General features: G+C 36.7%; 1 pseudogene; it reads right to left on the bottom strand.

The window, feature by feature from the left end:
- Positions 1-7426: 7426 nt before the first annotated feature.
- LOC149771864 (dual oxidase-like) overlaps positions 7427-24790 on the bottom strand; it is a 191103-nt pseudogene continuing 173739 nt past the window's right edge.

Below are 24790 nucleotides of genomic sequence, written 5' to 3'. Positions count from 1 at the left end.
CGAGAAGCAGCAAAAACATTTCCACAATCTACTATTCACACACGCGAAGCAATATAAAAAACAAAACCCAAACATACCATCCACACAGAAGGCAATGTTTAATAACCACACACTCTACTATTAACACATATATACGTGATAGCTTACAAACCCGAATAATCTACCATCCACACAAACATACGTGACGCTTACAAACACACACACACACACACACACACACACACACACACACACACACACACACACACACACACACACATACACACACAAAATCATACCAGGAAAAGGAGTGCGAGTTTATAATCACACTACTTCACATTCACACATTGGCAAATCGAATTTTTTTCTTTTTTAGTGCTTTGGTTAGCCCTGAAAAGGGCTGTTTTTCTGGTACTTCAGAGGCACCTGGTTAATGACGGCACCTTCCGAGTCTGGCACCACAGACACAACGTCTACTCCAGTCATTCACCCAGTTCACTCTTGTAGTTGGGAGTGCAGAGGCTTGATGGTTAGCCTCAGCACCCCAATCTTCAGTATCTGGGATTCTGAAGATTTCCCTCTCTCTTCTTCTTCTATGCCACACCCAAGGATGCCGTCATTGCCGTGGCTTCTGCTCTCTCCCCAATTCCTCCTCCAAGTCTTGTATTTGGGGGACAGCAGCTCTTGGTTCCGGCTGTGGTTGTTCTTGACGTTCTTGTTGTGGCTGTGGTGCAGCTAGTGGCTGTGGTGCAGCCATTGTCTGTGGAGGTTCCCTTACCATAGGCTTCACCTCACAAACTTGGTCTCATGATTCGGTGGTCCAGTTTGGCAAGTAACCTTTTGTCGAAAGAGCATTTGGTTTTGCCAGTGCGCACCCAATCTCCCACAGCCAACACATCACCTTTCGTTGGGAAAGCCACCGTCGGGGACGTACCAAACAGGCGATCAGAAACCAACACTTCGTTGTCGGGAGTCACCTCTTGCGGGGCACGTCCAATGCTTCGAAGGTAACATTGGTTGTACGCTTGCACAGATACGGTAAGATGTTAATGTACATGAGAGTGTGATGATGCGTAAAATATTTCCACATGCGTTCTTTCAAGGTACGTTGAAAACGTTCCACGATGCTGGCTTTGGTTTCAGGATTTTCGGTGGTAAAACAATGAATATCAGGTTTCTTTAATTCATTTTGGAAAGCTTGGTTCAGAAAGTCGGTGCCTTTGTCCGTTTGCTATTGAAGACGGTGACGACGACTTTGTGTCAACACCAGTTGTAGGGCTCGCACTAACTCTTTGCTCGATTTGGAAGTCAATGGCACGACCCAGGTAAATTTGGAAAAAACGTCGATGACAAAACAAATATTTGTAGCCCGGACTGTAGCTGGCCAAATGAAAGGCATCGGCTAAATCGGCTTGTCATTGATGATCGATGCCTTCCATTTGGGCGCGACTTCTGGAAAACTTACGTCGAATGGGTTTGTGCAAAGTGTAGGTAGTTTGTTCTTGTAACCATCGTTGTACTTGAGGTAAACGGAGACTTTTCAGCCAGGTTTTGGCAGCACGATACAACTTCTGAACTCCTCCTTAACCTGCAGGGTTAGCTGGGTCGTAATAAATGCTGACTAGCACCTTCTCCATTTTATTGTTTGTTAATAAGTCACCCACTCTTCGCTGATGCTACTTTGGACGGGACGAAAGCGTGGTTTGGAAACGGATGTACGTGCCCGATGGGCCACGGGCGTAGAAGTCGAAGATAAAGGTGGAGGTGGTAATGGAATGGTTTGGGGCTTCTTTCATTTTTTTACTTCTGGTTTCCCTTCTTTCTTTTTCACTTCTGTCGAAGGAGGAGTGGACATCATCTTTTCAACCCAGGCTTTCATTTCTCCTCGTTGGGATGTGGGGGAAGGGGTCAACAAGGACGCTGCAATCTGACTAGAAATGGAAGCTGCTGACGGTGTTTGAAAAAACGTCTCGTGTCTCTTCTTCCTCAAGCTTTCGTGGTGTGGCATCTCTAATGGCCACTGGGGATAGTGGTGGTGTGGGGGATGGACTTTTCATCAAGGTCCTGAACTCTTTCAGACTGGGTACAGCTGTTTCGTCTAAAGCTTCCTGGTGAAAGAGTTGCAATCGTTGCAAGAGTTGACCGTACTTTTGCGATTTTTCTGTTTCGGACAAATCGTTGCGATCCATCAATGACTGAAATTCGTGTTGTACCTTGGACATCTCGCTCAAATGGGGATTGGGAGTCAAATGCGGGGTCCGTTGTTCTTGCCAACGATAGTATTCCATCCATCATTTGTAAGGCGCTAAAACTAATTTTCGTCCTTCCATTCTATGTCAAGGGTCCCGTCTGAGATCTAGGGCCTCCAGAGGTCCTTTTAATTTTTCTCCTACGAGTCCTCCCAGCATGGTTCCCAAGACTCCTTTCAGCAAAGGTCCTACAACAGACAACATGTCCCCATGTTTGACTAAACGAGGACGCAGTCCTTTCCTTTTCTTTTCTTTGGGTTTAGATGAGGGATTTGTTTGGGGGGGGGTGACATCTTGAGTCTTCAGGAGCACAATAAAACACTGATGCCCATATTTTGTCTCAGGCCTTTTTTATACTGGAACGCGTCGCCACTGATTGTCTTTACGTCGTTACAACTTAAGGACAGGCATCACACGTCATGCAGGGGTTCGCAACGGACTAAATCGAGCCAGTTCTTGCTTGGACAAGTCCAGTAAACTCTGTAACACGCCCGATCTCTCTTGGACTTTGATTTTTGGAGCAGGTACTTTGTGAGCAGCTGCCACTGCCACTATAGAGGAAGGTGTCCTCCACTATAGAGAAGTTCTTGGAGACACGGGCATCCATGGTGTCATTACGAATGAACCTGAGGCTACCGGAGACGCGGTCACCGTCGTTGCAGGTCGTGGTTTGCGAATGAAAGGTTGCGTCCTGGCCGAAGTGCCTCTCTTGCGGGTAGAAGCTGTTTTCTGTGGGCTTTTTTTTCTATGGACTTTTCTTTTTCTGGGGTTGTGACCTTGTCTTGACACCGTTGCTCTTTTTCTTCTTGGGACTTTGTTTGGCTCTTTTGGGAGTAGCTTATTTCTTGGGGAGAACTTTGGCGGCGTTAGGATCCCTACTTAAGAGGGAGCGAATGATGACACCTCCTAGAGTACCGCTTCCTCCAGGTTTCAAAATGATTTGCTTTCTGGTTTGAGTGTCGATGCAGGGATCGGCCAGTTGGGTCAAGGCTACTTTGTTTCTATCAAAAATTCGTTTGGTTTGATGAGGAATCTGAATGATACCTTGCATTAATTGACGGGCTTTCACCGTAAACCATCGTAAGACTTCTCTGAGACTGGCTTCTAAGACACGAGCACGTATGTGTGGATTTTTTTCGCGACTGATGCCATACAAGGCACGAATCAATTTGACGGGAAGATGAGACTGAAGGGACGTCATGTTGACACTATATGAGACAGACGATAAGTGTCTGAGGTTTTAATAGATTTGTATGGGGTCAAGTCGAGGACGGAAACGTGTACAGGACAGGCCGTCCGTCTTGACACCAGTGGTGAAACACATTGGTACGAAATCGCAAATAATCGGGAGTAGTGGGTTTCAAATCGATGAGTAAATAAGCGTGTCGAGTTTGAGTGGCATCGTCGTAAGATTGAGTGTGCCAAGGCGTTCCTAACTGTTTGGCTAAGACTTGCACTTGCGAATTATCTCGATGGTTTTTAAACAAGAGCACCTAATGAGCACTGAGAGTGATGGTACGATGGGCTTTACTTTGTTGAAACAAATTTTGAGTGATGTAAACAACACTAGCATTACGATGATGCCCTGTGCGCGTAAACCACAGTTTAATATCTTCTTCGTCTTCTCCTAACATGTCGTCGAAAATGACCAGATGGGTTTGACGGTGGTCACATACGATTCCATCGTCTTCGTTTGGAATGCATTGGGAAGCCGCACTCGCTTCTGGTACACGATTTGATAGACTTTTTCCAAGGGTCGACTGACAATTTGGTGCGTGGGTAAACGTACAATCTTGTTCGGGTGGTGAGTGGTCACCTTAAAGTTTTCATCCCCTCCAGACTGCAAGGCTTCTTTCAATACCCAAAATTTGACTACTTGACTGATATGATAATTGAGAGTCAGTCCTTTCACTTTACACTCGGTGTACACTTCTCCTTGTCTGTTCCGATATTCGTAGCCGTAATGTTTAGGGCCGAGACTAGCGAAATTTAAAATCTTCTCATCGGAGTGCTCGTCTGTCCAGGCTCCTAAACGGTTTCCTTCGATGTCAAGATGACGTTGACCTGGGCGATCGATGTAGATGCAATTATCCGTGTCAAAGTACAGGACACGATCCCTTAACAGTTCTAAATCTTCGAACAATTTTAAGCGAGCATGGGCTGTCACATAAGCAGCAATGATGACATTTCCAAATTTGTCGGCTTGTACAAAGTCCAGATCTTCTTCGTAATTGACTATGATCAAATCCTCACGAACGACGTCCACGTGTTTCATGAATTTGGTTTTGCCGTGAATTATCTGGAAGTAGCGGGAAGGTCCTGTCAAATATTCTGTCTTGGGTAAACACGGTCATTGTGCCATTTTGCTCCACAAGCAATTTAACATCATTTTGGCAAACGATCGACTGCCTTCGTTTTTCTCGATGTTGTCCAATGGGATGCCTTCTTGTTCCCAGTATTTCTCTGTGAATGTCTTTTTATCTTCGGGTGTGTGACACCAGGAAGGATAGCCACTGGCTACTTGTTTCATTTTCAAAAAGGCATCCACGTAGTCTGCGAAAATGCCTTTCTGAGTTGATTGACCCTTTGGTATTTTATGTCTTGGGAAAGTGGTAAATTTCTTACACTTCTAACAGTAGGTATCCCAAGTCCAGAGCTTTGAACAATTCCACTCTGACCCACGTTTCCGTCAAGGCGCGTTTTTCCTGGGTGTGCTGACAAGGCTGGTATTGGTTGAATGTTGAGGCACAAGTACGGCACAAGGGAAGCATCAGTTTGCCTTGGCAATGGTGAGGTAACACGGGACGTTACATGTTGGTATGAGGCAAGACTTTGCACTTGATCAATCCTTCGTATTGTCGAATGTGGTCCAGGTCGATGTGTTCCGTCAGCAATTGCGGTTGCCCTGCAGGAAAGCGACAATATTTGCACAAGTAAGGATACAGTGAGCACACGTCCAATTATTTGATTTCTTCTCGTTTCTCTTCGTCTCTTTCATTGTTAATATACAGAACCTCAACATTTGAATGTATTTATATATAATAACAACAAAAAAAAAAAACGCTTTAAAACTGGTTTTCATCATTTAAAACTTCTGTCTCTAAAAGTGGAAATACTCAGAGACAAAAGATGTTACAGGAAATTTTCCTGTATTATCTATTAACAATGAAAATTAAATATTGGAAAACAATTATACACTAAATGGAATCTTTCTAATTGCAAGTAAATATTTTTTTCATGATACGATCATGATTTTCCTCAGTTTGATTATTACTATTTTGCGTCAAAGTATTTTCCAAAATGAAGATCGTGATGAGAATAAGAACACCTTTAAGGAATGCTTAATTTTTTTAATGTCACTTTACCTATAAACATTTTTTTTATTATGTGCTATTGATGTTGGTCTGAAATATTTTATTTTCGCGGGAGCTTATGTACAAGAGTGTCACAGGAAAAGATAGACGTCTGTTAGGTGCGTTAAAATGGGTGACGTCCAATACAATCCTTACAACCAGGGCTCGTCTGATGAAAGATCGTTAATAGGAGTACAAGAGAATATATCATTCATTTCTGATCCTTAATAAAAAATGAATGTTTCCAAAGTAATTAGAGATATCACTAAGAAGTAGATTTCTTAAACGGTGAAGGAAAATACTTTTAAGTGCCTCAAAACTGGGGTTGAAAAGATGGACCACTTTGCTGTATTGTATGCGTTCTTGTTTCCGTAAGGTGCTATAAATCACATAGTTTTCGAGACGATTAAAACTATGTTGCTAACGTATCCCTTACAAAAATGGACTGAAAGATTTATCGACAGAAAATGAATGTCGTAAAGCTCCGTGGGGAGCATTCATTGTTTCTGGTAAAGGAAAAACTTTAGAAATTTAGAGCGCCGACTGTTCTCATAATGCTATGCTAATCTCTGTTATGTCATTATGACAACAGATGGCGACACGAGTTGGACAACAGAAGACGATGCTGATAAAACTAAGTATTTACATTACTGCAAGGCCAAATCTGTATGGAAACAATAGTATACCATCAGTTAATAAAGTGATTTGAAACCAATTTCACATTTGCTCTAAAGTTCAAACTTTGCTTGACAGATACCTAGATTGCATTACCGAAACGGATACAAAGCGCCCTATGTTTTGTCGCACAAGATTCAGTTCTTACTCCGGCAATATACACATACTAAATAAAGGCATTTATTCACTAACCCTATGTTAGAGTTTCTTGTAGACGATGCTGTAAGATGTCAGGTTATAAAATAATTAAACTAGTGTGCAGAACTCGAGAACGACTTTGGAATTCAGGTTACAAAATAAAGACTTGCGACTGTAATTGTATGCAGAAACATGAGAAACCTTTAATATATTAACGGCAGCAATGCTGTGGAACATTCTTAACAGTTCCATTGTGGTTATTAAAAATCAGTATTAGTTATACAGGACCATGACACTGACATCAGTAAATACCACAAACACAACATATGTAAGGCAAACCAGATACCGGGTCTTATTAAGAAGAACGTACTAAATCATATTATTGACCTATCTAGGGAAGGGATAATCGTTTTCTAAACAAGACTGAGATTGTACTTAAAGTGTCACTACACAGGTACTAAATATACATCACAATACATGTCGAGTTTCATCAGAACCGTCAAATGAGAATGTAGGTCCACGTAACAAAGCTGTGCTGATTCGAGAATATATATGTTTATCTGACGCCACCGAGGGAGCTCAATAACAAATACATGCCAACAAGTACATTTTCTTCTACTTCCAGAGAATGATACACTTAAATGGGTTTCCAACTACCACGAAAAGGACGATGAAGCAAATTATTTCATTTTTCTATCCGTTTACTTTACTTCCTTCTGCCTTACTTCATTTCCTCCTCTTTAACTAACCTATTTCACGCTATTCTACTTTCGTTGTTGCCAGCAATACTTGTATTATTCTGGCAATAATTTCCACAGTTGTGGGATGGTAATATAATATGAAAAATCACAAATCTATTGCGGTAAGTGTTTCACTGTACATGAGTGACACGGTGAAGTCAACGCTCGTTCTCTCATATACTTGTATTCATGCTCCCATTGTGAGTGTATACACACAATGATTTGCCAGTTCCTTTAAGAATACATACTTGATGAGGTGATGACACGTGGTTTTATTGTTAGTTTTTGTACATTATATAATTAACCCACTAGTTATTGTCAACCATGCCCAATAATGGAAGGAAGCAAGGACGTCCGAAATAAAATAAAACAAGCTTGATAAACTAGAGAAAGCTGAAATTAATCGCGACAGTATAAAAGAAAGTGATGGCAAAGTCTTACAAATACACACTTAATTTCGACTCAAAGAATAATGCAGACAATGAGGATTCACATAAATTTGATTTTAATCGCACCAGTTCTATTGTTCGCAGGCTTCACAGCATACTTTATGAGTTAATGCGTACTTCATATAACATTTGGACGTTGCACATGAGCTGTGAATGTTTATATTTACGGTAGAGGCTCATTATAATTGTACAATACTTAGAACACCTACGGCCTGAAATATCCTGTGAACTGGCAGTTCATGTCCATGGATGCGTGTGTGGAGATGTGGTAGAAGTTAATCCCGTGTCCCACACAATGAACAACTGAAAAGTATGTGGAATAAATAGTTTACTATTGCATTGATAAATATATATATAACAATTCAACATCATGCGAGAAACATGGAATTTCAAAACTACACTAGATAATAAGGCATTTTTTCAAGATAAATTTAGCGCATTAATTCTTTCCATTTTAGTGAACAAATAGAAGAAATGAAGACACCGAAAATATTTAACAAAGCAGAGTTTGATAAAAAGGAATGTTTTCAGTTTTCGGAATGTTAGCACAACGCTGGCTCTTCACTGCCGATTGCACACTAAATTGTAAAACTGTAAAGGGAAACACGGCTAAATACACGGGAAGAAAACCTTTTCAAATAAACATAAATAATAAAAGATATTGGTAAGCAAAGCTAACATCCTTTAAATATAGCTTCAAAAGTATTATATAACGGTGATTTGATTGGATATAAGGGTAAATGATCATTTGTTAGGTGCAATAGGTAGCCATACTGGAGGAGATCTTTTTGATCAATATATACACACACAAATCCGTAACTACTGTGGATAAGTTCATCTGTCAGTGACCGTACTTGAAGACGCATTTGACAGACACAGATAGATATTACAAACAGTTAGGCTAAATATAAAATATGTATAAATATATTTCTTAGAATGTGCTAGTTTTCATCTCGACTTTGGCACGTCCTGTCAAAATGGAAAAAAGTACAAGTTTAGAAATTTGGTGTATGCCAATAAGGTACCTTGAGCTTATATGGAAATGCGAAAAACTATATCAAAGAAACCTACCGGTGAATATCAGCGCTACTATAGCAATCAGTTTGTGCATGGCGTAAGCGGAGTTGAAGGGGATAAATCTGTGAAGGAACGTTTCTCTTAGGAAGGTGATTGTATTCCTGCTCATGGTGATTAGTAGAGTTGAGTACGTCCACATCATGACGCTGGCGGCACCACGTGTAACCGTAACACCATAACCCGCTATACGACGAAGGCCACCATGCTCAAGTTGAAAGGAATAATCTGCATATAAAAATTGCGATGTTAACAAAAGATGCATTCTCATGCCCTCTGTACTATTATTTGCATAACGATATTGAACTGAACTTTGGATTTTGAACTGTCATTAATTTCATTGATTTGCTATTTCAACAGAGCCAAATAATGTGTTTAGCGGCCATCAATTTGGACCTGACGGCCTCTAAAAATAAAGATGTTTGCGAAATTAAAGCTTACATTTTTCTATAATTATTACAAAAATTAAAACGTGGACGTTTTAATCAGGTGATTCATTTATTTGGGCAATAATTAACGCAAGTTTGAATGTACTATCGATTGAAGGAATGCACAGTTCATCAATTATCTATGGGTAGTATTTGATTACTGCATACAATATTGTACTGGTGGCTCATGTATCTATGAGTATTATATGATTACTGCATTCAATATTGTCCTGGTATCTCGTGTATTTTTATCAATTACTTGTGTTTACTATTTTATGGCATTTATGACTGAACGAGAGACAGCATGGGGCAAAACAATGTGTGCAATACCTACTCTGAATTTCACTTAATACGTATTGTTATAGTCAACACGAGAATAATTACGTTCACAATGTATACTGATAATAATTATGTAGCATGATAATCTGGAGATACTAGTATATTTTGTAAACTCGGCTAAGGTACCTGTAAAAAATTGTGTGACATATTTTGATTACCGTATCTGCTTTGATGGTAATCGAGTTTCACCTTATAAAATCGAGCTTGCATAACAACTGCACCCTTATGCCCATGTACTACAAACTGTAGTCAATACGAGGAGCCTGTAGTCAATATAGCATGTGAAGTCTGAACTGAAACAAATGCTTTCATAAAAATATTTTCTCAAATGTTTCTTCTTCTTCTTCTCTCCCATCAGCAAGTAACTACTGCAATTACCTTGAAGTTGTCTAATCAACCAGAGAAGACGTACCGTATGCAATCGCGTATAAGTCGAATTCAACATCGTAAATCCAGATCTGTCGTCTCATAATAGATCTTGATCGATGCAGCTTTCTACGATTACTCAATAGAACCAAAAACAAGACAGACACTTATATGCCTTCGCATAAGGCGTCGGCAGATAATGGCCTAAGTGTTTTGAACCTGAACGTGACTTACGATCAAGTATATACGGTATCGTCAGATTTGGCAATTATTGGTCATAGTATTACTAACTAAATACCTTCCTTATTGATATTCAAGCTTATTTTCTGTAAATATTATTCGTAATGGTCGTGCAGTACTTGCCCCTGTCTTTGTATACTCATATTCATAGTTTACTAGCTTCATTTAAGAATAAATGTGAAAAGATTCAAGTTGCTTACAGTGGGCTCTTTCTACAAAGATTCCTACGGTAATGTGAATGTAGATGGTAACCCAAAAGATCTGACGACGGTAGTTCTCTACCCAGTTGAAAAAAGCAAGCTTTCTTTTCTCCCACTTGTTTTCGGATGCTCTTTGTGCTTGGTTGTGATCGTCACCTGCGATTTCGTGAGGGATAACGCTGCATGTGATGAATCGTTGTTGTCAAAGCCACGGCTTAAAAACAAAATGAGCTATCGAAGTTAACAAAATGCATGCAAACATAATTTGTGTGTGCTTTCTCTGACCATTGACTGTCAGTTAATAAACACTTTCAAGCTTATATGTAAAGGAACTGAACTTAGTGGCAGCAAAATGCATGATGCAATATTAATCACTACATGATATTGGCTTGTTTAATAGGAAAAAATATATCTGATTTGTATTAAAATGAACAACGTACATTACGACCAAAGACAACAACAGTTCTATGCAAGTCTTAAATACTTTATAGTGTTAAATAGCTTTATAATTTTAATCAAAAGTGAAAGGAATCTATCGCAAGAGGCAATCTTTAGACATTTGTACTGAGGGTATCTAATTTACTAACTATTGGATGTATTTATTGCTCAATCTGGTTGTATACATTTCAGAGAGAGATGGATGAAAGGCTTGATTCTCAGTATTTATGTGATTATGTTTTATTGTATATTTAACTGTTTCAAACTCCAATGAAATGGAAAACAGAGCTTACGCGAATCCATCGATAAACGTCTTGCGTCTGGATTGGAAGCTTTTGGCCAGATGTCCTGTTTTTCTTTCTTATGAAAAGTACAACGATAAAAGATATGAAACCATTTTATAAGAGTAAACAAATGTCATTTGATAATTCGTTCGGTGATTTACATTTCTTTTAATATAGTATCTTAGGATAAAATGAGATTACCACATATACGTGTTGATGCAAATGCCATGTGTGTCAACAAATCATATTTATTTATCTAAGTAACACAATCTACACAATGTTGTTGAATTAGATTAAATAGTTCTCTTTCAGAAATGCGTGTGAATAATTGTTTGCAGGTTTCATCCATATTTGAAATGTTCATGATTTCAACCAACATTGATGGTATTAAAGTTGTAAAGTGAACAGTTGAAATCGTTACATATTTACTTTGTTTAACGGTCACAAAAGAAGAATTCAGTAGATTTGTAGCAGCAACGATTTTCTTCGCTATTTGGCCAAGACTTCCATAAAACCTTACAAAACAAGCAAACAGCCACCTTAAACAAAGAGAAGGAAAAACAAAAACACAATGACGAAATCTTCTACCTTAAGCCGAGGCTTCTTTAAGCTTGTTTCTCAAGACATTTGTGAAGAATTTCAACTACCTATAGCTACAAAGAACACGTTCTATACAGGTATAATACAAAATTCAAATGACGTAAAATCAAGTGCCATTTACAAGAGTACGGGTATATACAAACCAATTGCTGTACATCCGTTCTTCTGTTGGACAACATTATGTGTTTGGATATGTTTCATTACATCGTCTTTACTAGACTTTGGGAATTATTGCCATCTCGTGCAGAAGTTAAAATGGCTGCAATTTCAATTGGACATATACACATTTGGGGAATTTATGTTAAGATTAGGCCCTAGGCAATTGAATCCACATCATGACATAAAAATAGGAAATAACTCTATGTACGAGTAACGATTGAAACGTTCTCGTTTCCTATTCGGGTGAAATGGGTATTATTATATATCACGTGTTGTGTTTCTTTTATATACCTCTTGGACAAAAGTGACATATGAAACCTACATATAAGCATGAACTGATGACGTGATGCACGGGACGATCTCACATATATGTGATATGAGAACGACATAAAAATGTACGTAACAGTGATCACGAAAACAAAGTAGGGACAACAAATTGTCGCTCTTCATCATATTAATGTAAGACAAGCTCTTTTTTCTTCCAATGGACCTTAAATGAATATAAAATCTAAACTGCAAATTTTTACAAAAATGTTATGCATATTGATTCAGCAGTTTTACAAGATATGGCCGATTAAGTACAAACATTCGTGTTGATATTCTAAGCTGTGGATGTTACCATGATCAATATATTTGTGAGGTGACTCAAATCTGGTTTAATTCATGTACATTCTTCATATGATTCGCTGTTGCATAAAGTTCGTATGAGAACTATTAACAAAGCACGGAGAACAACGATGCTAAAATGTATATTCAATAGTGATAATGAATTCAGATGGTATGATACTGGAGAAATCCGTTGATGATAATGTTACGTTTGTTCAAACTACTTCAAAATATACAGAGCTACGACTTTAGGTCTTAAAGAGTGCAACTGAAAGGAAGTGAAAGCAACAATTTAAGTAAAATCAAGAACTATGCATTTATCTACACTACAAAGTGTAAATTTAAAGGACTCTTATAGGGCTGTGAATTAACAACCAAAAAATACTAAATGCCCTTTCAAAAGTAAAGAAATATAAAATGATACTGATAATTTCCAATATTCATTAATGTCCTCATGTAACACAATAATGCAATCTTCCATGACTTTAAATGAATTCACGAAAGTAAAATTTAATGTATTAATCCCAAACAGTCAATGAGGACATTATTAATTTAAATGAACATATGAAATAAATAGTTTCTATGTATTTTTCACACTGACCCTTCGGCTGAAGTCTTAAAAATGATGAGAAATATGTAGTATTCTGCTGCTCTGGCACAAAAGTAAATATTAGTATTTTAGTGCCTGTAACTTTTGAGTCACACAACAACACGTAATCACATAACACCTTGAAATCACACAACACCTTGAAATCACACAACATCACGAAGTCACACAACACCTTGAAATCACAACCTTGAAATTACACAACACCTTGAAATCACACAACACCAAGTAGTAGCACATTAACTCCATTTATTTCTCTTAACGAATGATGATAACACTTTATGTCGTGTTACTAGATAGCTACCCAGTATGTGTGTGTGTGTGTGTGTGTGTGTGTGTGTGAGAGAGAGAGAGAGAGAGAGAGAGAGAGAGAGAGAGAGAGAGAGAGAGAGAGAGTATATTCGTTACAGTTGAATTATGTTTTGTAAAAGATACAATTAGAAAATTATCTCTTACCGTCAAGTCTGAGAGTTGCATTCTCGAAAACCTTTTCATGTTCTTCTGAGGCAAAGATTTGCTTAAATGTATCGAATCCCATAATGTCGGCGCTCCGAAGACCAGCGTGGGAGTAGAGATTATCTATCAACATATTAACCTGGTCATCTCCAAGTTTGCCGTCGGACAGCTCCAATATCGACCTGGATACACGGAAACATGCAACATAAGTATGGTCCTGTCTGTCAAATTCATAATTAACCTCATCAAACATATCATCAAAACTGACAAGGGAATATACAGTGTTCAATACGGTTTTCACTATCTCAACCCTCCTTTATCTCTATAATGGGTGTGATGAAACCGAACAGTGAAACGTACAATATGCAGATTAGTTCTCCAAATTTCAAAAGAACATTTTCTCTTTCATAGCTATTCCAATCCACAGCATGTAAGCTATGCTCGGATGCTGTGATGAATTCCAGTAATCAAAGTTTCTTTACATTTGTAGTTCTGATGGATTTAAATGACTGGGATGATTTCGTACGTATTCAAGTAAACGCCAGTCAACATTTAATGGGCCACGAATGAGCTTTTGTATATATAAATGCAAGAAACTGACAACGAACAGTGCACAACTAGTATCAAGTTAGCTTGAGCGCTTTCGACTCTTTAATGAGCCTTTTTCAAAGTCAAATACAAAACATGGACAAGACAAATAAATAAAACAGTAAAACGGTTATGTTTGCAAAACTTTCTATGGCTGTTTCTAGAGGAATTCAACCTTTTAACTATATTATGTGTCAACTAGTTTATTTCAGTTTGTTGTTAATACTGGAAAATATTTGTATTGACCTAGAAATTGATGAGCCATAACGACATTATTTAGATCGTTGTGAAAATAAATGTTTCAATTTAGTCATTTATATATTATTTAATGTTCGCAAACATAACAAAATAACACATACCAAATTACATGTCTGTAACAGCAAACAATGCAGAAGAATAGGAGTGTAGATGTCAGAGAGTTATGCATTTTGTTCTTATTTTTGTTTTAAATCTCGTACAGTGATTCAAAGACAATCAAAATCAAGTTTAAAGTCGTGAGACCAGTACTATCGGTATTTTTGAAAATTAATGAAAATCAAGTAGACTCTGCTCTGAACCATGGGCAAGAATGTAAATTTCCTTGAGGTCCAAACATTAACTGCATGATAATAATAATTAGTAATAATGAGGACTTTGTATAGCGCCTAATCTTTAGAAGCTCTAAGCACTTTACAACATTAGACAACACCTATAAGATAAAAAAATATAATAATATTATTACAAAAACAAACACCATGAAATTAGAAAAACATTAAAATATAAAAACACATTCTGAGAATATTTCAGGTAGGAAACATTATTAGGTCTTTAAGCTTGTTCTTGCAGTCGAAATAGGTTAGTTTTGAGAGCCCTCTTGAATGTGATCTCTGTGTCTTTGTGTCTAAGTTCAGTGGGCAATTCATTCCACGTTGCTGGGCCTTGGTATGCAAAAGAACGCTGTCGATATGACTTTGTTTTCATAGTGGAAATAATGAGTATACGATTGTCAGAAGAGGAGCGTAAGTATCTTGCTGGTGTATACACATGGGTGAGATCGGATAGGTATGTTGGACTAGAGTCCGACAGTGAAACGTAGCACAGAGAACAAATTTTGTGTTTGATTCTGGATCGAATGGATAGCCAGTGTAGGGTACAGAGTAGCGGGGAGGTGTGCTCTGATTGTGGTACTCTAAGTATGATCCGAGCAGCTGTGTTGTGAACTTTTTGAAGTTTCCGGAGCAGATATTGAGATGAACCAGACAGAATTTAGTTACAATAGTCCAGTCTTGAAAGTACTAATGAACACACAAGTGTTTTAGTGGCATCAACAGAAAGATATTTGCGAATTGAGCTGATGCGTCTCAGCTCAAGATATACAGCCTTGCATATGTTCATGACATGATGGTGCAATATAAGAGTACTGTCCAGAGTAGCACCTAGGTTTCGTAATGATTGTGTGAATTTAATGTTTTTGCGTTGCTGATATTTATTGTTTGAGGTAAAGGATGTAAATGAATAAGTCTTTGTGTTGTGATCAGAATGGCCTCAGTTTTATCATCATTCATCTGTAGCTTGTTCCATGTCATCTATGATTTCACATCAGAAATGCACCTCTCTACACCTTCGATGGTAGCATCAACTTCAGCTGGGTGGCTAGATTTGTATATTTGGGTGTCATCAGCGTACAATTGGTGAGACACTGGATGATGATCTGTGACACTTGAGAGCGGCTGAGTGTACATAATGAAGAGAACAGGTCCAAGAAGAGACCCCTGTGGAACACCACAACATAGATCAACTGGGCTGGAGTGTATTCCATTTGCCGATACAATTTGTGTCCTGTTGACCAAGTAAGACTTGAACCACAGTAAGGCTGTATCATGAATGCCAAATACATGTTGGAGACGGTGAAGTAATATGTTATGGTCTATTGTGTCAAATGCTGCAGACAAATCAAGGAGGGTGAGGACTGTAATCTTTCCGCTATCCAACGCAGAGAGAATGTCATTAACTACTTTTAGAAGAGTAGTTTCAGTACTGTGGCAAGGGCGATATGCAGATTGCTAAAAAGACTGTTTGAATTTAGATGAGATACAAGCTGGGATAGAACAACCTTTTCTAAGATTTTTCATATGAATGGGAGATTAGAAACTGGGCGGTAGTTTTTTAAATCGTTAAGGTCTAGTGTTGGTTTCTTCAGCAGAGGCTTTAAAATGGCAGTTTTGAAAAATGATGGGAATTCCCCGGATGAGAGAGAGGTATTAATAACATCATTTAGTGAAGGCAATGCTAGATCTAAGCACTCAAGCAGCAGTGATGTTAGAATTGGATCAAGTTCACGTGACTTTGGTGCACACTTCATCACGATTGTACGTACAAAATCCATAGAGACAGGTTCAAATGCTGCTAATTGTTGCCGCTCAAATTCTGTATCCCATCCGTATAGTGACGACGAGTCAGTTGAAATTGTGATGTCAAGCTTATCTCAAATTGTTTGTACTTTGTCACGGAAGAAATTTGCAAACATGTCCGGAAGGTCGACTGGAGCGAAGGTCGTTGGAAGTGGTGTTGATTTATTCCTTGACATTAGCTTGTTAGTAATCTCGAAGAGCTCTTTGCAGCTGGAACTTTCCATGATCTTAGTAGTGTAGTGGGCTGATTTCGCTGCATGGACTATATTTGTGACATTCGTCTTAGTGACTTCATAGATTTGCTTATGAACAATGAGACTGGTGGAAAGCCAGAGCCTCTCAGCTTTACGGCGGTCTCTTTTAGCAGTGAAAAGCTGGTACCTAACTCTGCTATACCATGGAGAAGACTTTTGAATTGATACTCTGCACTTGGTAGCTGGGGCATGTTTGTCAAGCAATGAACGCAGACAGTTATCGATTAGCATACAAGTGGCCTGCAATGTCATGCTTGCCTATGACATACATTTTGTGTACATAAATTGGCACCACTTCACTGTCAAAAGGCGGACACAACATAAACAATACACTTCTCGGCTTAACAAAGCTTTCCTACTAAGAATGTGTTTAATCAATGTATGCAAACAAATAGTACATAGTAAATCTTTACTGTGTGGCAGACGCACTAGAGCCGGGTAACACATTTACTATCGGTATACGATAAGCGGGACACATATTGTGATCACAGATCGTAGATAAATGTCTCCAACAGTGGAGCAGTTTCGTTATAACTACCACGAATAGCAGAAAACTATAGACAGTGAAATGGACATTAGCCTTTCGTCAAATTAACGATAACGATTATGAAACTGGTTGTTGTTATGCAAGCCGAAATAGTTTGTTATAATAGTGTTACGAGGCTGCTTAGTACATGACCAGCTACTCTCCCATGTAATTCTGAGAACTAGGTTGCTTTAAACCCACAAACAAAGCAATTTGAGTTGTTGTTTTTTAAATTCAATTGTGCAATGTTTTATGCCTAAATCTATTTGCGCAAATGTGGTACTTAATCATATATAACTAATATTGTGGCAAAAGTTAGACTCAAACCATTAACTATTGGTTTTCAAGCAAATAACTTCAAACAACTAGTGTCCGGTACTATTGTCATCATTACAAGTCAGGATACAGATTGATTTACTCTGTTCTTTCGGTAAAACAGTGTAGATATATTGTATTATCTATCACTGCTTATGATGATGAGAACATAATGTTTATAATTTTGTTTGCTATAGAGATCTCCATGGAACAGAACTCATTTTATCAGATATAAATGTTTGTTACATTTTCAGTCGTATTGACTTTCCTGAAAACGTTTTATTGATGTATCTATGAACAGTAAGAAAGTAAGGAAAATGGTCTAGGTATTGTAACATTAAGGGGTGTATTTTATCTTTCAGACATATCAAAGAAACCACTCTAGGTCTGAAAATATCACTAATGCATAAAAATATATAGGTGCCTTTGTTCTCGTGCAATATTAAAGACAGTAAGGTTCTAGGGAGTTTTCGTTTTTCACAAAGGAGTAAGGAAAGTGGTCCAGCACTGAAACTGTTATTTTATCAGTAAATTGAATCATACGTGTACGTTTGTGTATTTGTACATATATACATGCAAGTGACCTACTTTATAATGTTTTCAAGGTCTGCCTTTGTCAAGTATCCTTTCCCCCTTAAGTCATTCATATTGAACAACAACTTTGTCTTCTCTTCAGCATTACCTGAGAAAGTAATAAAATGTCTGAATTGATCCCTAAACAAATACCGTGAACTGAAAACTTGTAAACGACTTAGAAACTAACATAGCTGGAGACCGAAACTTTCTGCGGGAATTAATGTTGCTACTTTTAAGAATAATATCAATCTATGAAACTGAAATAACAAACTTCAACAAAATACAATTTTAATATCATAGATCTATTTGTCATACCCTGATATATATTTCCAACATGTGTCATTTATATCATCCAAGTACATTTCGGATTGTCTATTCTAGAGAGGGATGAGAAATACTATAATACATAATTAACATAATGCAATGAAAGATAATTATAGAAGTATTAAATTGTGATACAAGGTACGTTCTGGACGAAACGAAGCACTGGCATATACCAAATATAAATATACAAAATATAAATATGCCAAATATAAATATACCAAATACAAATATACGACAAAAGCTTTGGAGCTGATATAAAAGAAGGTGTGTTTACCTCTGGCTAGTATCAGAAACACGTCCATGAATTCTTGAAAGCTGACAAAACCATTTTTATCTTTATCCGCTATGAGGAACATGTTTCTGACGAACGTAGAGTTGGGTCTTAGTCCTAGAGCATCGGCGAATTCGGTGCGAGTTAATTGAGTTATTGGGATGTCATTGGCTAATTTGGAGTCTAATTGTAGGTTTACTTCCTCTTGAGACTCCTACAAAACAATAGAAAACAGCAACCGTAAGTACGGAAAGGTCCACATAACTTATATTTGCAGTTTGAAGTAAACAATATTGATCTTGAAAGCAATAACATAACAAGCCGGAAAAATAAATTATTCAGAGTGATACAATTCATTTTCAAGTGCTTTAAGATTATTTTTAGTGAAACAAAGTTTGAGAAAAAAAGTTACATATATCCTGCGGTAAGAAATATTTTCCTTTCGAGTCCAGTCATTTCATGCGAAACCGTTGTCAACGTATTTTCCTCTAATTCAAAAACATCATCTCTTGAAGATAATAAATAAAACAAACGTTATCATCTAGAAAATTTAGATATTTCCTTAGTTTAGCTCAGTTTAAAACGTATTATCTGTGTTACTTTGATCTTACAACGAATGTGTGTAAATGGAAATTGAAAATGTATAAAACGGACAAAAACTTTCTTAATAAAATGATTGTGAAATATACCTGTAAGCACACCATTCTGAAAAAATTATCCAGTAACTTTTTCCTTGTTTCCTTTGTTTCTGCGTCTTTCAGTATCATGGCTTCAGAAAATCTGAGCCTTTTGCTGCTTACTCCGACCTCCTGCAGGAAACTTTCAAGCTTGCAGACAAACTTGTCTCTGTAACCTTCGTCTGCAAATCGAAGGATCTGTAAATATGTAAAGGATATAATGACTTTAATGTATGTATTAAAATAGTCCATATGCAAACCTATTTTACTTGTGGTTACAATAGTTTGAGGTATCAATATAGCAAACATTTTGTACCTATTAAATAGTGCCAATTTATCACAGTTAGTATATCTGATTGTACGGACGTGATCTTACCGCTAACTCTATGGCAAAGTAGAACATGAAAAAATGTTTTTTTTTTAAATAAGGTCCAGGCACAAGGAAAATGTGCATATTATATCATAATTTTATTATGTCTATTTAAATTGAAAAAGAACAATTGCTTGTCTTTTTGACAATTCTGTTATGTGACATTATATAATAAGCAAATGCATACACTTATTTCAATCAATTAATGTCTTATGATATACAGAAATCTCTCGAAAAACAGTGACGGTAATATTGTATTTACTATAATTCATAGTTGAATGCCAATGTGACAAGCAGTGCTTATAAAAGCGTTTTCGGTCATAACTATTTCCTCTTAACAGTATTCAAAAAAAATAAGTGAAATTTGTCAGTTTCGTTGGATGTAGCTTTCCATTTGAAGTTACATAAAATAAGTGCTATCGAAACACGCGAAAGTTAGGGTATATTTAACTTATCAAATATTTCATAAAGAACAAAAACATCACCCAGCAAAACTGTAAACATTAGTCTCGTTCAAGTCACTATACACCAATGCTGTTGACGATTAAAGAAAAGTGTCTTTGAAATGTGAACTTAAGTTATTTCTATTACAGTCCTTGTGAACGGTTCACGAGAAATTGTTAACCCAACCTTTACATGTCAGGTCGAAGGGAAAATTCAAACTACCCCACAAACAAAAACTGGAATCGCTTGCTTGATTAAAATGAAGAATTTAACCATCTTACCAGATCTATTTCTCCTGTCACGCGAACGGATATAAGCGTTCTCTGTCTGTCGTCAGATTCACGTATATGAATCTTCTCTGTATTTAGGCGCAAATCTATCAATCGTAGCGGCTTCTTGAGAATGTCCGTGCTATGGATCTTCTTTCTGCCGAGGTTAAACTTGACCTTGATTTTTCTTTCACCTTCTTTAGGTCCCGTCCATTTGGTCACTGTGGAATCAAATTGTTAAGCATGGGAAATTTTCAAGATGTAGTCATTAGCCACTCTAAATATGGAAATGAAGGCAACTTGATGCAGAAATACTTCTTTGAACAATACGTTCTCAACGGTACTTCAATCATCCTGCCTTTTGAATCTCTTTCTGATGTTGCAATTCATAGTCTTCACAACAGCATAAATACATTTAAAGATCCACGTTCAAACCAAGACATTAGCAAGGCATGTGGTTCCAGATGAGAGTAACCTTATGACATTTAAGGAGGCCGCTCAACTGTTATTGCTACATTTGTCAAATATAGTGATCGATTTGTTCCAAGCATCATATTTCCTACAAAAGGTGGGGACAAATATATCTTTAGTAATGGACTTGTTCCTCTACTAAATTGTGTGAGTAACTTGTTAAACATTGTTATATCTTGCATTCGTATAACTATTTTACTACCAACAGCCTAATTAATCATGTTGTATCTGCCTTAACACCTAAATATAAGCTCTTTTACAGTTGTATGGTGTTGTTAATGACCTTTGCAAGAAACACAGCGATGCGAATGATATTAAGTGGTATGTTATGATATTAATAATACTTTCGACACATTCTGGTATGACAGTATACTCTAGAAAATACGAAATTTAGGAATCGGTGGTAGATTATTGATATTGTTAAAAAATATATTTTTGATAGGACTCCAAATGCTGTTACATAATGTTGCATTTCAGATGAGCACATTGTCATAGCTTTTCTTTGTCAAGGATCTACTCAGACCAACTTTTAATTCTAATTTATTATACTGAACTCAACCCACAATAAAGGTATTTGCTGATGATAAATTCTTGTCAATAATTGTGGAAAATCCAGCTTTGGCTGCTTGTGATTTGCAAGACATAGAAAAGTTCAACATATGTTCCGATTCATAGTTAGTACAGTTTAATCCTAACTAAACTAAATCAATGACCACATTAAAAAACTATATGGGTAAATTAGCCACTATATATAATGAATGAAACAGATTCTAGGTATGTGAGTTCCTATAAACAGCTTAGCTTAAATCTTGATAAAGCTCCGTCTCAGCACAGTCAACGCTGGAAATAATCACCAAACCATTGAAACCAATTCTAATCTGAAACTTGAATGAACATTATTTGATTTTCTTTACATCGAGTAGACAGCAGTACTTACAAAACAGCAATCAATATGAAAAAGGTGAAATACAAATAAAAATAAATTGAAGCATAAATAATCGTGTCTTTAAAAAAAAAAGAAATTGCGTATTGGCTAAAAGGAAAGTTTAGTCATATGCTAGAATTTTAGAAGAAAGATAATTAAAAAGGCTTTCAATGAGACGCTTCAAACATACAACTATATAACGATAAACACTTTGGTTCAAAATGTACTGTAGCTTGACCCGTGTTTACATGATAATAAATGGGTAGGTTTGTAATTGACTAAATGCAGACAGATATCAGTTCTTCGTTCAAGGAATGATATGACTTTGGGTATTGTCCCATTAGAGGCCAGGATAAACCTTTCATATATTAATTTACACTTGAATTGTGGTCTAGATCTGGTTTTGTTGTAATACTGCATAAGTGAGAGATTAACACAACTTTTATATTCAAGAATGTTTCTACGTTGTAGCTCATTAAGCAATTATTGTTCGAAAAACCATTCGTCATTAGTCAATAATTGTTCATATGGTGGAGCAGAGACATCAATGCATTTTCGTTTAGACTGCATCAAATATTGTGCTTTTATGAGCCATACAATAGAACATTGTTGTATATTCATATACTTGCAATCCCACGAGTCCAACGAGGACATAATATGCTTTGTCCATAAGCACGAGTTTTGTATAAATAGTATCTATTTTTTATCGCATATCATCAAAGTTGAACTTAGAAACCATTTAGTACACTCCTCTTTTCCAGATAGGGCTAGTATTTTCAGATTTTGTCTATAAGGGGGTAGAGCGTTGCTTGTGCTAATAATTCTGGTAAATTACTGCCTAATACAATGAAGTATTTTATGAACAATTATGTCTGAAGATTTAGGTAGCTTCTGTTGCGCATATATACACTCCTTGCTTGCATACATCAGGCGCTCTAATGAAATTTTGGTGTTATTGATTACAGCAGTATACACACATTATGCCAATTTTTATTTAATTATTAATTTTCTCGTTTGGAGTTAGAAATAGAAACAAATGCGAAATCAGGAAAACGGCGGAACATTAACCAAAGGTTCACTTAGAGTGTTTTGAAAATCAAAATGACAAATTCACTAGATCACACATATTTTGAGGCGTCTTGCTCTCGTGCACCAATCAAGAAAACAATGCGGCCGATTTCAATTTCACTCTCTTTTTCGCTTTCAAATCTGCAAGTATCAAAAATAAAGAACTTATTTCTAATTTATTTCGTCAGAAGTATACGATCGTAATTTGTTTAGAATTGCATAGAATTAAGTATAAATTCCCCCAAAACGTAGGGATGCGATGCCCATCGATTACTACGACTGCTATGAAGAAAACCAATGAAGATGAAGAAATAAATTTGACATACCACCTTTCTAGTTATCTTTTGCCAGCATTGCATTAGCTCATGAGAGAGTTTGGATTGTTGTAGCCAGTGATGTGTCTGGAGCCGTGCCAAATAACTGACTTCGGGCGTGTGTGTGTGTGTGTGTGTGTGTGTGTGTGTTTGCTTGTGTGCGTGTGCGTGCTTGTGTGTGTCCCCCAGATGTTTTGTATAGTGTGCTATGTACGTTTGTGAGAACTTAAGTGGCTTTATGAGTTAATTTATTTTTCTTATATATATATATATATATATATATATATATATATATTGTTCTTGTTTGATTTGTTTAGTAAGAACCGAAAAGACTTATATTTATAAATCTTTCAGTACATTGTCAAGTACATTGTGTTGATTTATCGGATGTGGATGGAATGGACAGTGTTATGAAAAGTGGGTGGGTAGTGGTGGTAGTGGAAGATAACATAATTTAGCCGCAACCTTTGATGGCAAGCTTCTGAATACGGGTTATTTAGTGTTATGTAGGGACCGGTAACGATATAAAGAACAGAGAACCGGAAATTGCATTTCGCTGTGAAAGGCAAGCCTAAAATGGATCTTTAGGTAAGTGATAGAGAAATATAATTCACTCTTACACTGAAAGGTGTTAGGGTCATCGTCGTTTAGCCAGCACGATAAGGACTCCAATAGCAACTGCACGTATTTAATAAAACTGATGTATCAAATGTAAGAAATCCGAAAAAAATTCATACAGGCAACAAAGGAAGAGTACAGTTTTGATATACAAGCTTGCAAGTGTCTACATAAATATCGTTAGAGTAGTGAAATCCTGAAAAAGTTGTTTCATATTTGGGAAGATACATATTTGCAGTTAAATAATTTATCCAAAATAAATGTAAATGTGTTACAACAAAATGCTATTTCTGGTCGTTGGTATCCTTCATCTAGTTTCATAATAATAATAATAATAATAATAATAATAATAATAATAATAATAATAATGATAATAATAATGATAATAAAGTAACAATAATGTATTATTATTATTATTATTATTATTATTATTATTGTTGTTATTGTATGTTTGTGTTCTTCTGAGTAGAATTTGGGGTAGTGATAGATTTTCGGATTTCTATAAATATATCATGGATACAACTTTGTATCGTACATGGTTCCTGCAAATAAATTATCTAAAACTATAAGAAGAACCAAATATAACGAGTACTTTCGTCAGTTGCATGAAATAAAATAGAAACCTCAGATTCAGCAGGCGTATAATTAGTTTGTCTACTTATGCGAGAAATGATGCTAACATGTTGTCAAGTAGGAGAAACTCGAAGGAAACCGACGGTATAACGTGTTTTCTATCCAAAATATGACAACCAGAACTCATGCGACCAGACAAATAAGTAACCGAATGACTGATAACCTATCTAAATAAAATAACTAACTGGATGAATTGCTGCTGATCTACTAGCATATTAAATAACTGGCTGACACATTAGTCACTTGATAGCATAACTATTAATCTAGATAAATACCTACCTAACTATATACCCACTCATCTATTTAGCTATCAACGAATACCCACCCATCGATTTAGCTAACTATCAAAGAAACAAGGAGTCGAAACTTTCAAAAGA

This window comes from Sinohyriopsis cumingii, unplaced genomic scaffold, assembly GCF_028554795.1.
Source record: "Sinohyriopsis cumingii isolate HCF-2022 unplaced genomic scaffold, ASM2855479v2 utg001621l, whole genome shotgun sequence".
NCBI lineage: Eukaryota > Metazoa > Mollusca > Bivalvia > Unionida > Unionidae > Sinohyriopsis > Sinohyriopsis cumingii.
Note: the sequence above shows the minus strand (reverse complement) of the source record. Positions and strands in the feature narration are given on the sequence as shown.